Raw genomic sequence first — 12,079 nt, 5'->3', positions numbered from 1 at the left:
GCTCAGCACTGTTAGATGAGTGCATATATATTAAATCATCAACTTCTTGCAACAACCCGAGAGAACAAGAGCATGGTTATTGTCATCTGGGAAAAGAAGGCATTAGTAGGTTAAACAACTTGCCTGAGGTTAGGCACTGGGACTTAAATACACAGAGTCTGCTAATGGGACCTGTGCTGTTTGATCATGGTGCTGGGCCGCCAATTGCTTTTAAAAGCCCAGACTGGGGCTACCTCAATTCCTTCCCACCTGTAAGTCTATAACATTGTCTGTATCCACATTATTCTTTTTTCCCTGTAACCCCATTAAATTGAAAAAGTTGTTGCCCTTCTGTTTTTGTCTCGAACAAGTCTGTTCATTTTTGTTCCCATGTCATTTTCCTCTTAGAAGCCTCCTCAGAGACCTTGCTCTAGATTATTCCCTCCCCTTGCTAACATCTGTATCTTGCCTGTTTTCTTTAAACAATTAAATGCAAGATGCTCAACTCATCCCCTATTTAAGGTAATAAACCAAAGCCCTTTGAACAACAGCTAATTGTAACTTTGCCCATCCCCTCTATTTACAATAAATAATCCTAAAAGCTGCTGGATGAGATCGGATTCCCGTCCCTCTTCTTTACGTCTAATGCAATATTTGGCTTACTGCAACCTTCAACCCCCATTGGTACTTGTTTCACAGTAGGTCTCTGGTGATCTTCCTACGGAATCCAGTGGGCATTTTCTATTACATGACATTTGCTTTGCGTTAGAAGCTGCAGAGATTTCTCTTGGAACAGTTAGGCTTGGGAAAATTAAATAATCTTACTCACCCAGGGTGCTGAAAACCATTGGCCACTTCCTTCCTGCAACTCTCCTCTCTGGGAAGAATACAACTTAGAAAAATTGCGTGATCTTGCTCATGATCACGCTCCAGAAACTGATTGGAAATCCTGTGATTTTTCTAATATGCCATGTTGCCTCAAGAACATATGTTTTGGGTACTTACAGATCTCACTAGGTCCTGGGAATACAAAGATAAATAAACTCATTCGCTGCCCTCAAGGAAAGTCGACAAACTAGCAACAATAAAAAAGTAAAACAGTGTGTTGGGAGTAGTAATAAGGACATATGTTCCATTAATATGTTAATTTTGTGGCAGATCCTTGTGATTAATGGATAGGGAATTCAGTGCAGTCCCTTCAGGTTTTTGGTGCCTCTAATTATTGTAACCTCTTACTTCAATCCACTATTTCTAGTTCTGTCCTCATGGGCCTCATAAAATAAACTCATTCTCCTCTACATGATGATAAGGTTGGCGAAGAGGCTGAGGTTGTCAGACTCTACAGGCTTTGAGGAGGGAGCCCACAAATTGAGAATCAGACCTCTGAGGAGGGGAATATCGACAGGCTGAACTGGTACCCCTGGATGTTGGTTTGGCGGGGGGATCCTTCAGAGCTGGGGATCAGAGATCTCTTAGGAGCCACTATCTGGCAGGTGCTGTAAGACCAACTCTGATTGTATAGAAAAGATAGAAACTGGAAACAACTGTTGCTGGAGACAAAGGCTACTGCCAGGTGAAGTGTCACTGCTGGGGTGACAACTGAGGGCAAGAAAACAGGCACAAGTGAGATCCTTCTCCACTCCACTCACCTTCCTATCTCCCTCCAGCATCCTCACCCCCTGATTGGCTAAACCTACCAGGACTCCAGCTGGCCAGATCTCCAGCTTTTTATTTCTAAAGAGAAATAAAATATGCAGAGTCCCAGCCCAGGCTTTATTTACAAGGTAGGATGTGGAAGGGCAGGTTTGGAGCCGAAAGACAACAGGTTAATGTGGCACAGCGACCATCGTGCCCCACATCACCTGCAGTCCTTGGATTATACATCTTCGAGAACAGTTTCAAACCTCCCCATTATCCAGGTTGATAACTTGTATTACACTACAGTCAGCCAATGTCCTGCACCAGACACAAAACTCAAAGTGTGGTATAAGGCAGAGCCAGAAGGGCAAGAGCATTAACTTCCCAAGTTCAGGCAGTACATTTGCATAAACATTACCTTTGCAGAAATGGATAAAATTTAACTGTAAAATAAATTATGAAAACTCCTGAATACTAAATGCAAGCACAGTCAATATTCCTGTTTGTTCATGTTTGATCGGTATAGAGCTACAATTCTCAAAGTAAACTCCAGAAACTACCGTTTCAAAGTGTTTATAATTTTATGTGAAAAATAAAACAAGTAAATAAGCCACCCTTTCCCCTTACATAAAAATAGGTACCAAGTTCAAATAAGTTTGGGACATTCTAACAAAGGTTAAACAAAGGTAAACACCTAACTTTACTGCAGGGCCACTCAGAACTGGTAATATGCTGAAGTAATTATGAATATACGATACAAAGGTATAGTATACAATGTTTCTCCAACTTATTTACTTGTGGGACCAGACCCTCTTTTTTAGTGTGCCATTCATAATGGAAGATTCTATATTAAAGATAGTAGTTATTTCTGAATAACTAAGTATTATTTTATATTACTTCAAGCATGACATATTAATTATGTCACAAACTGACAACCCTGGGTATCCATATTTAAATCACAATTTTTTCACATTCCAATTATTTTCCTCATTTTCTTCCTAAAGAACATTTGCTGATTTTTGTTTTAGATTTTAAATGCAGTTTCTTAATGCAAGTCAGATTCACTGTTATAGTGTTTCCATAAAACAGAATTTATGGAAAGATGTAAATATTTCATTCACATCTTAAAAAACAGCTCATCCTGTTTGTTTGATGTTTCCATAATTAGGTTTTTTTTTTGTAAATTTGTACAAAACCTGAGCAAGTTCTTAAAGAATTAACTTGTAGGCTTTTCCACATAAATGAAACAACTTGTGCAGAAATATAGATAGAATATCAACATTGATCTAATTTGTACCATAATTCACAGATTTTCGGTTTTGTTCATTTTCTGGGTTTACAGTGGGTCATGGAATCTATTTTGGGGCATTAAGAAACTTTAATTATTTACTTTGATTTCAATGCAACTGTTTACCTTTTGATGTGAAACTGTTTTACAAAGTAAATGGAAGAACTTTGCCTAATTTGGGTATTTAGGGTTTTCTAATGACTTTATTTTTTAAAATAAAGTTTGAGGGAGTAGATCCTCTTCAAGTCATAATATTCTTTAAATACTGAAAATATGTCTTACGATTAAAGTCTGTTCTCTTTTGATGACAGAGTGCTATTTTTTATTTAGTAAGGAGATGTGTACAGGCTCACCACTCTTTCTTCTGGACCATTCTTTCATTCAACAGATATCTGTACCCACTGAGTGCTCTTTTGTTCCAGGCTCTGTGCTTGTGCTGAAGTTTTTGTGCTGAGCAGGTAGATAGGAGTCCTCTCTGAATAAGTCCTCTTTAAAATAATAGCCAGTGCAGGGCCAACTTCACGGTTGCAGGGTCTATGCAGTCACCCAGGGAGTCATGCTTCAAAAGATTAATGCTCTGTTCTTGCTGTCTTAAAACACTTAATTTTTAAGCAGCCCTGCATTTTTCTTTGGCACTACGACCTGCAAATTGCGCTAAATGGTCTTAAACCTAGCCTCCGAAGTTTGTGAGAAATTGTCTATCTTTCTGCCTGTCTGTACTGAGTTTATAACAGATTTTCTTTTTTTTTTCTGTACCTAGGCAATTATATTGTGAAATCTAGGTTATAGACTTTAAGTTTGTCCATATAGTAAGTTACATCTTTTTAGATTCAACTTTTTCCAACCTGTCAAGAACAGTTCTTTTTTTTTTCTTTTCTATAGCACACCTTCATGTCTTATGCCATGAACCTTGCTGCCATTCAGTTAAACTTTCTCCTAAGTAGTTTTACATTTGGTCTGCATTTCAGCCTCCTTACCTTTGCTGGCTCTGCACCTATCATGACTGCCCCAATATAAAGCCAGATCTGTCCTCAAAATTATTCCTCAGAGGGGCGCCCCGGTGGCTCAGTTGGTTAAGAATCCAACTTAGGCTCAGGTCATGATCTCACGGCTGGGCTCCTGAGTTTGAGCCCTGCGTCGGGCACTGTGCTGATAGCTTGGAGCCTGGAGCCTGCTTCAGATTCTGTGTCTCCCTCTCTCTCTGCCCCTCCCCCGCTCACACTCTCTTTTTCTCTCTCTGAAAAATGAATAAGCTTAAAAAAAATATATATATATATCCCTAAATTGAGTCCAAGATAAAAGAATTAAAAAAAAATTATTCCTCAGAAAAGAGTAAGTTGCTTTATGCCAGAATCTTTATGAAGTCTCTGTATTTCAGACCCCTTTAGTTTGAAAAAACAGAGTTCTTCAGAAAAATGTACTGGTTGGGAATGGACTTGAATGCCAGCTTTGGATACTTATCAAGGTCCCCTATATGAATTGGCAAAACAAAGTAATTTAGTAATTATCTCTTTTAAAAGTCATTGTAAGCAAGTCTTTTAAAGATCACTTTAAAGATCAATTGAATAAATAAGTGGTTGTATTTTGGAGATCTTTAATATACACTTATAGCACAAATGAACAGAACAAACAACTTCTAATGTTACGTGAAAGAGTACTTAGGCTTTGGATAAATTTCCAGTAACATTTAATAGGATCAAACTAGAATTTAGAAAGGGCTGTATTTCAAGGCACTGAGATGGGAATGAAAAGTTAATATCTTTAAAAACTCAAAAAGTGGCTTTGGCAACAATTAAGACAGTGACGTTAAAAATGCATGCAAAGAGGTTGAATAAAACTGTCTAATGAAATGTGGGGACAGAAATAAACAACATTTTAAAACTAATATATTGTTTATGTAATGTGGTTTCAAATGTGGATGTGTAAAAAAATTAAATTAAATATTACAAGTAGACATTTGGCTACTATAGCTACATCTCTAAAAGTTTAAATGGTCAAGTTGACCAAAACAAACAACTTGGGTTTATTTGCCCTTCTAAAATGTCTCTTTCTTTTAATTGAAATAGTTTAATTTTTTATCAATCCTGTATTATAATTCAAAATGTTTGAAAAAGACTGTAAACACAATTTCTTATCAGAAAGAACCCAGTCTTAACTATTGATCATCAGACACACACACACACACACACACACGCACACACACGCACACACACACATTCTCTCTCTCCCTCTCCCTCTCTCTTTCTGTCTGTCTGTCTCTCTCTCTCCAAATAATGCTGTTGTTAAAAGAAACTGAGGCATATTAAAATTGTTTAAACTTCATTTGAGCAAGAATCAATTCAAATGGGACAGTGGTTAGGAAGTGGTTAGTAGGATTGCCAGCTCATAGGAGCAAAGAGGAATGACTTTTCTAGAGAAAATGCAGAAGCAAAGAAAGGAAATCATTTGTTTGGTTATAGCTTAGAGCTTAGTTGGCGGTTTGTGATTGGTTGTCTTTAGAGTCTTGACTTTGTAACCTTGAGGCATTTACGGTTTAGATTTTGGTTTGCTTATATAGGCCGCCATGGCATGAGAGCCACATCAGGCTCATGGCTTCCTTGTTTAATTAATTTAACAGAGCGTAACGTTTTCGCATCCCTCAAGTGTATGAGCAGACTTACCTTTCGTGACATACAGTCAGCCTGGAGAAAAATGTAGGAGCCCCCTCTTCTTGGTTTGTCATCTGTGCTCTGGTTTGGGGAAGTCTAGGTTATATGATCCTTAGTCCTTGCCTCCATTACCCTGAAAGGCAGATCTTTACACTGAAGGGTAGGCTGGATCTTCAGTGTTTTCTGAACGGAGTATCAACAACACAAAAAAGACTTGTTCTGCTAATGATGATCAGCTTTCACAGCCAAATTTAAATGATCTTTTCCCCACAAGGGGTGAACTTAAGAAAGGGGAAGAAAAACCCCTTGTGGCCTAATTTCTATCTGGAGAAATCTTCCAAAAGTGCTGATAGCTTCATGATTCCTCTTGGAAATGTTATGAATCTAAAGATGACATATTAATAAGTTACTCATCTGCATTGGCAATTAATTCTCTGTTGGGGAAAATCAACCCCAAATTTAAGAATCTTACATTAATTTTTAGGTAATCATCAAAGCAAAGATGAAATGAATGATTTATAGTCACACTTCATAATTGTTGAGTATTTAACTTTATATATTTTTAATGTTTATTCATTTTTAAGAGACAGAGACAGAGCACGAGAGAGGTAGGGACAGAGAGAGAGGGAGACACAGAATCTGAAGCAGACTCTAGGCTCTGAGCTGTCAGCACAGAGCCTGACAAGGAGCTCAAACCCACGAACTGGGAGAACCTGGGACCTGAGCTGAAGTTGGACGCTTAACCGACTGAGCTACCCAGGCGCCCCTATTTAGCTTTAGATCTGGGTAGGGCATGCCTTAAATGGCTATACTGGATGTATCTTTATTAGACAGAATGCATTTCTAGGAATTGTCTATTAAAAGTAACTTGATATTAGAGTCAGTAATGTTCAAGACTCATGGTCAGTTATAGTAAGTCCTAGCTTCCCTTTACTCTCCATTTTCCTCTATGTTCACACTGTGCTGTTTGAATTTACGGGGACAAAAAATAAAAGACTCATTTGAAAACTTTTCTTATTCAATTTGTTTTTTTTTGCGACTTTGGATTATTTAGTTTATACTTGTTGAATAAAAAACCACAAACTATTTTCAGAGAAAAGATTTAAGAGTTAAGCTGTAGTGATGGAGAGAGCTCCTCTAACAGTATATAAAAGTCTTAAAATTTCATTTGATGGAGAAAGTTGGATGAGAGAGGTAAATATGCTAAAACTGTTGTCCTCTGTATGATATATTCAGGTTCACAGGGATCACAAATCTCTTCTTCATATATTCTCTAGTTTTGGCTATCATGCAATTTTCTGCACTAAGCTGCTATTTTGAGAACACATGAAAATACATAGTACAGAATTGGAGATTCACATAGAACACAGACCTATTTGTTAAGCGAGAAATATATAACCTTATTAAAGTTATGCTCATCTTTACTTGAAGAAGTAATTCTTTTAAGATATCTGATTCCATCTTATCTTTGATCTTTAATTAGTCTACCAAGACTGCCTTGGGTACTTAACAACATAGAAATAAATATGAATTCTTTTGGTAATTCTTTTTATACAATCACAAGAACATTAAAGGTTGAATCAATATTTCATAGAAGATGTTGTCCAGTTAGCAGGAACTGAAAAATCAGCGTGGGAAATGATCCTCATTTTGCGGTGCCAGACACAATGACTTTACTTTGCTACAAAAGAGAAAAAAAAAAATGTAAATGCAATGTTGTTTCTTAGGAAGCATTTTCTTTCAAGTGCCTACTGTATGTCAAATACAGATGTCAGTGATCATTATACTGATACACTAACTTAATCAACTTTCTTTGTCATAACATTGAGTGACAGTGCTGTATTAAATAATAAGTCCTTTGGAAAGCTCCCCATTCCTATCTTCATGTGTTAGACCTGACAGCGTACAGATTAAACTTTATTGAACATATACCATATTTAAAAAGCGCTCTGCTGGGCGCATGGATTGATTTCTTCAACAGTATGATAGGTTTATATTTATATAGCCAATTTATAATAAGTTTCCAAATTTTATAATGAGAAATCTTTCATTTCATGTGGTGTTCATTTCATCTGAACTCCGTAAACCTTGGGAGGAAAGTAAAGTATGAATCCATGGATTTTATAATGGAATTTAGAAAGAGGAAGCTCGGAGAACTTAGGAGAACTAATGAAGGTCATCCCATTCAACATTTCTTAAGTCAATAAATATTTCTGGAGTTTTGTATTAGGTAGTATTCTTTCAGTGGCGAGAACAGAAACATTGAGGAAGTGACAAACTGAAAGGGATTCTTTTTCGGTTTGCATGAGTAGGAAATACAGGAGGAAATTTCATTCGGTCAAATAATAATTACTCATTTCTGTGAGCTATGCTTCACTCTTCAGGTTGGCCTTTGTCTTGCTGAAAATAGATTTTTCTGTAGCTAATGGGGACCTCTAGCACCTCCTCTATCCTGCTAAACTATCATCCTTTACAGTTTGACCCACAACCTGGGAGAAAGTCCTCACTCACAGCTTTTGGGGAGGACTCTGATTGGCACATATTACCAGTTAAGTGGACATATAAAATGCATAATTAAAAAACTAAAGTGGAATCACATTAAATATGACTAGTGTTGCAAATTAACAGAACATCTCTTTTTTTTTAACTCAGAAATTTTAGCATTCTTATTTTAAGTTGAATCTAATCAACACTTTAGAAAAAGTGACAAATTATTTTTTCCTTCTTTGGACTTTTTTGTCCAGATACCAATATGGAAGATGTAAATTCATCGTTGTTTTTAAAGATATCCAGGCAGAAAGAAGCCCAAGATGACAAATAAAAAGTGTGGAATTCAACCTGTAAAAAAGTTAATAAAGGGTATAAAATGATGTTGACCGAAAGCTAGAAAGTTCTGACAAGGAAACATATCCATTGAGATTAGAAAATCCTTTAATAGGCTTTAGGGGCGCCTGGGTGGCTCAGTTGGTTGAGCGTCCGATTTCAGCTCAGGTCATGATCTCACAGTTCGTGAGTTTGAGCCCCGTGTCGGGCTCTGTGCTGACAGCTTGGAGCCTGCTTTGGATTCTGTGTCTCCCTCTCTCTCTGCCCCTCCCTCGCTTGCACTTGGTCTCTCTCTATCTCTCTCAAAAATAAATAAACATTAAGAAAATCCTTTAATAGGCTTTAAATAATCATATTTATAGAGAGTCTACATTTACCTAAATCTTATTAATTAGCAATGAAAACAGGGTAGAAGAAGAAGAGGCTTCTTCTAAAAATACCTTGGTTCAAAATTATCTGTGTTCCATTTTGATATAAGGTATTTTATGCAGCTAAACTACATTCAGTTTTCCAGTGGGGCTAATAGGGATAATACTATTTCTTAGAGTTGTAAAATTTAAGGAATAATGTATTCAAGTGTGCTCCAGTATTATTTTATTTTCCTCTTTAACTAATGGGTGGGTAATTTCTCATGTGTCTAAAGGTTTCATGTGGATAGCAAAAGAGCTGAGAATGGGTTGCCAAAGGAATATATAGCTTCTTTCTCCGTAAGAATAAGTAAAATACATAATAACTCTTTGGATTATTAGAATATTATGTGTGGGTACTTTAGGATAATTCTTAGAATCAGGAGGTCTAGCTATTTTGCAAATATCATTTTTTTTTTCTAGGGCGAGTAGAAGTCTTGCCCTTGCAGATAATCATCTAATGTCTCAGCAGCTCTTCAGGGTGTTTGTTTTTAGACCAAAAAATCCAGCAGGTGGCGCCTCCATCATAATATTTACACAGTAACGATTTGAAGTGAGAAAGAAAACAGAAAATTATCACATAGCCAGAAGATGGTGCTAGATGACCAATCTTTAAAAAACAACGTCTGCATTTCAAATAGGCAACTTCAATTTTACCGAACCTCAGAATTTATAATAAGGGTATTGTTGACACCATTGTTTGGGATTCTTCAGTAACTTCAGGAGCTTTAATTTTAAACTTCCAGTGTATTGCTTGTACAATAAAAGAACCTGACCAGCACATGAAAGAAAGAAATGCTTTCTGACTCTACTTTTTATCACTCACAGCCTTTACAAAGAAAGATTATATTTAAAATGTTTTATTTTGCTGTCCCTCTATCCTCATATGTTTCATGATTATACTTCTAAAAAATATATAAGCACTACTCACCTCAAATTCCTTGCTCCTTTCCTTTTATTCTTTCTCTAAGATTCTCTCAAGAAGATGAGATAGTAAATTAACATACCTAGAAACCCACAGATACAGTTTCTGATGTATCCAAATAAGAAAAAAGATATGTGTAGGGGTGCTTCGGTGGCTCAGTCGGTTGGGCGTCTGACTTCAGCTCAGGTCATGATCTCCTGGTTCCTGAGTTCGAGCCCCTTGTTGGGCTCTGTGCTGATAGCTCAGAGCCTGGAGCCCACTTCAGATTCTGTGTCTCCCTCTCTCCCTCTCTCTTCGCCCCTCCCCCACTCTCCCCGCGCTCTCTCTCAAAACTAAACATCAAAAAACTTTTGAAAAAAAGAAAAAAGAAATGTGTTGAAACGCTTCTTTTGCTGTACTTTGTGGACTTAAAAATATTTATTTATTTATTTATTTATTTATTTATTGTGCTTTGTGGACTTTCAAAAACTACTGTTTAGTTTTAGTATCTTTGTACATTCAGTATTCAAGCCTTTCATCTTGCAAACTAATAGGAAATTAAAATTCAACTGCTTTGTAACTTTGTTTTATAAAACCAAGCAAAATTGTATTAGCAAAAATGATTTTCCAAAAATTGTTGCTGGTTGATTTGGCATTCCAAACACTTCCCAGTTAAATATCTCCTAAAGCATCTATTTCTTTCTCACCAGCCACCCCATCTCCTTCATCATCTAGTCTTCGCTACTGGACCATCACGGTAGCCTGCCAATAGTTGACTTTCCTTCCTTCTTGCTTTCCCTCCATGTGTTTTCTCTCACAGGATCAGAGCCATATTTTATAAGTGCAAATTTGGTTATTTAATTCCTGTTCTTAAAACCCTTCAATAACCTCCCATGGCTTCTAAATACCCAAACAAACCTTAACCACACCCAAAAAGCACTTCTCCAGGTGTACTCATACCATTCTTTCTAATCATTTTCTACACACTCGCTACACCACCTTCCTCAGACTCTCTGCTCCCTCCTCCTAGAAGTCTGGTACAAGTCTTCTTTCAGTCAGGAAAGCTGTTCTCCCATGTCTCCACCTTTGTGTCTCATACGTGTTCTTCAGATCGAACTCAAACATCACCTTTTCCAGGAAGCCCGATCTATCACCGAGGTTTAGATCAAGGCTCTATACTATGTGCTCACACAGCACTGAGTGCCTCTCCTTAATGGCACTCCCCTCTGTAACTGGACATGATTTATGGCGGACATATCAATCAATGTCTTTTTTTGCCCTAACTCACATAAGCCTCATGAAGACAGAGGAGTGTTTGCTTTTCTCACTATTGTATTTCCAGAGTAAGAGTGTCACGCTTGACATGTGGGAAGCTCTCTATCAATTTTAGTAGATTGATAGAGTGAATGATCAACGATAAAAATCAGAGGCTTCTGAAAAGTCCAGAGTATTTTCCATTGGTGAGATGTTTACCCTTAAGAGAATGTCAGGATGCAGGTGATAGCTGTCATCAGATATCTACAAGGCTGTCATGTGGAGGAGGGGCTCCAAAGAGCTGATCTAAAACCAACAGCTTACAGGAGAAATTAAATCCAAGATTTTAAAAACACAGTGTCTGAAAATAGAGTAAATTTCTGTAGTAGGTAAGGAACTGCCTGCATCCTAAGTTCGTAGTTTCTTGGTGGGGAGAAGAAAAGGGAATTACAAGACCAACAGGGCAGTTAGGTGGCTTTTGAAGTCCCTTTGAGCTTTGGGATTCTATGGAAGTATGATTTGTTATTAAAAAAAAAAAAAAAAAAAAAAAAAAAAAAAGATCTGTCTTTCTTTCCCATGCTGGTTGCATTCTGAGGCCAATGATGAATGAGGTGGGGATTAGAGTTCTCCTTAGAGTTTTGGGGATTAAGTTTCATTATGTTTAGGACTTTAAAGAATGGTGATTGCCTAGCATGATCTGTGCCATTAATTTCAGCTTAAACTCTTATTTCCAACCCCTTCTTGGGATACACTTGAAATAGGATATACCTAGAACTTGTTTCCGATGTACTACTTTCTCTGATAACTGAAATCATCTATTTCAAATTACATTTTTGATCTTTTTACTGAATCACTGATAATATTTGCTTTCAGGGGGTGGGACACATTCTGTACTTCAAGTACATTAATCTTCTTAATTTCATCTGTGAACATAAGTAGTTAATGAGCTCTTTGTACCATGAATCTATTTTTAGTCTACTGGAGGAAAAAGGTTCAAGATCTTTACACTTAATATACTAAATCATCACTTTGCTGCCTACCCAGATTTTAGATCAAACTACAAACAAAAATATTAATTCATCCTCAAGCCTCATAATACATAAATTAAGTAGTTCTTAACATTTTTTTTTTTTGGTAG

The 12,079-nt window shown here is 36.9% G+C and overlaps 1 long non-coding RNA gene across 2 annotated transcripts in view; it reads left to right on the top strand.

Annotated features, from left to right (window-relative positions):
* LOC147576595 (uncharacterized) overlaps positions 1-12,079 on the top strand; it is a 229,236-nt gene that overhangs the window by 17,349 nt on the left and 199,808 nt on the right. The window lies entirely within an intron of this gene.

This window comes from Puma concolor, chromosome D1 (genome assembly GCF_028749965.1).
Source record: "Puma concolor isolate L17-30 chromosome D1, mPumCon1.1.hap2, whole genome shotgun sequence".
Lineage (NCBI taxonomy): Eukaryota > Metazoa > Chordata > Mammalia > Carnivora > Felidae > Puma > Puma concolor.
The sequence above is the reverse complement of the archived record's forward strand: the minus strand, read 5'-3'. Positions and strand labels throughout refer to the sequence as shown.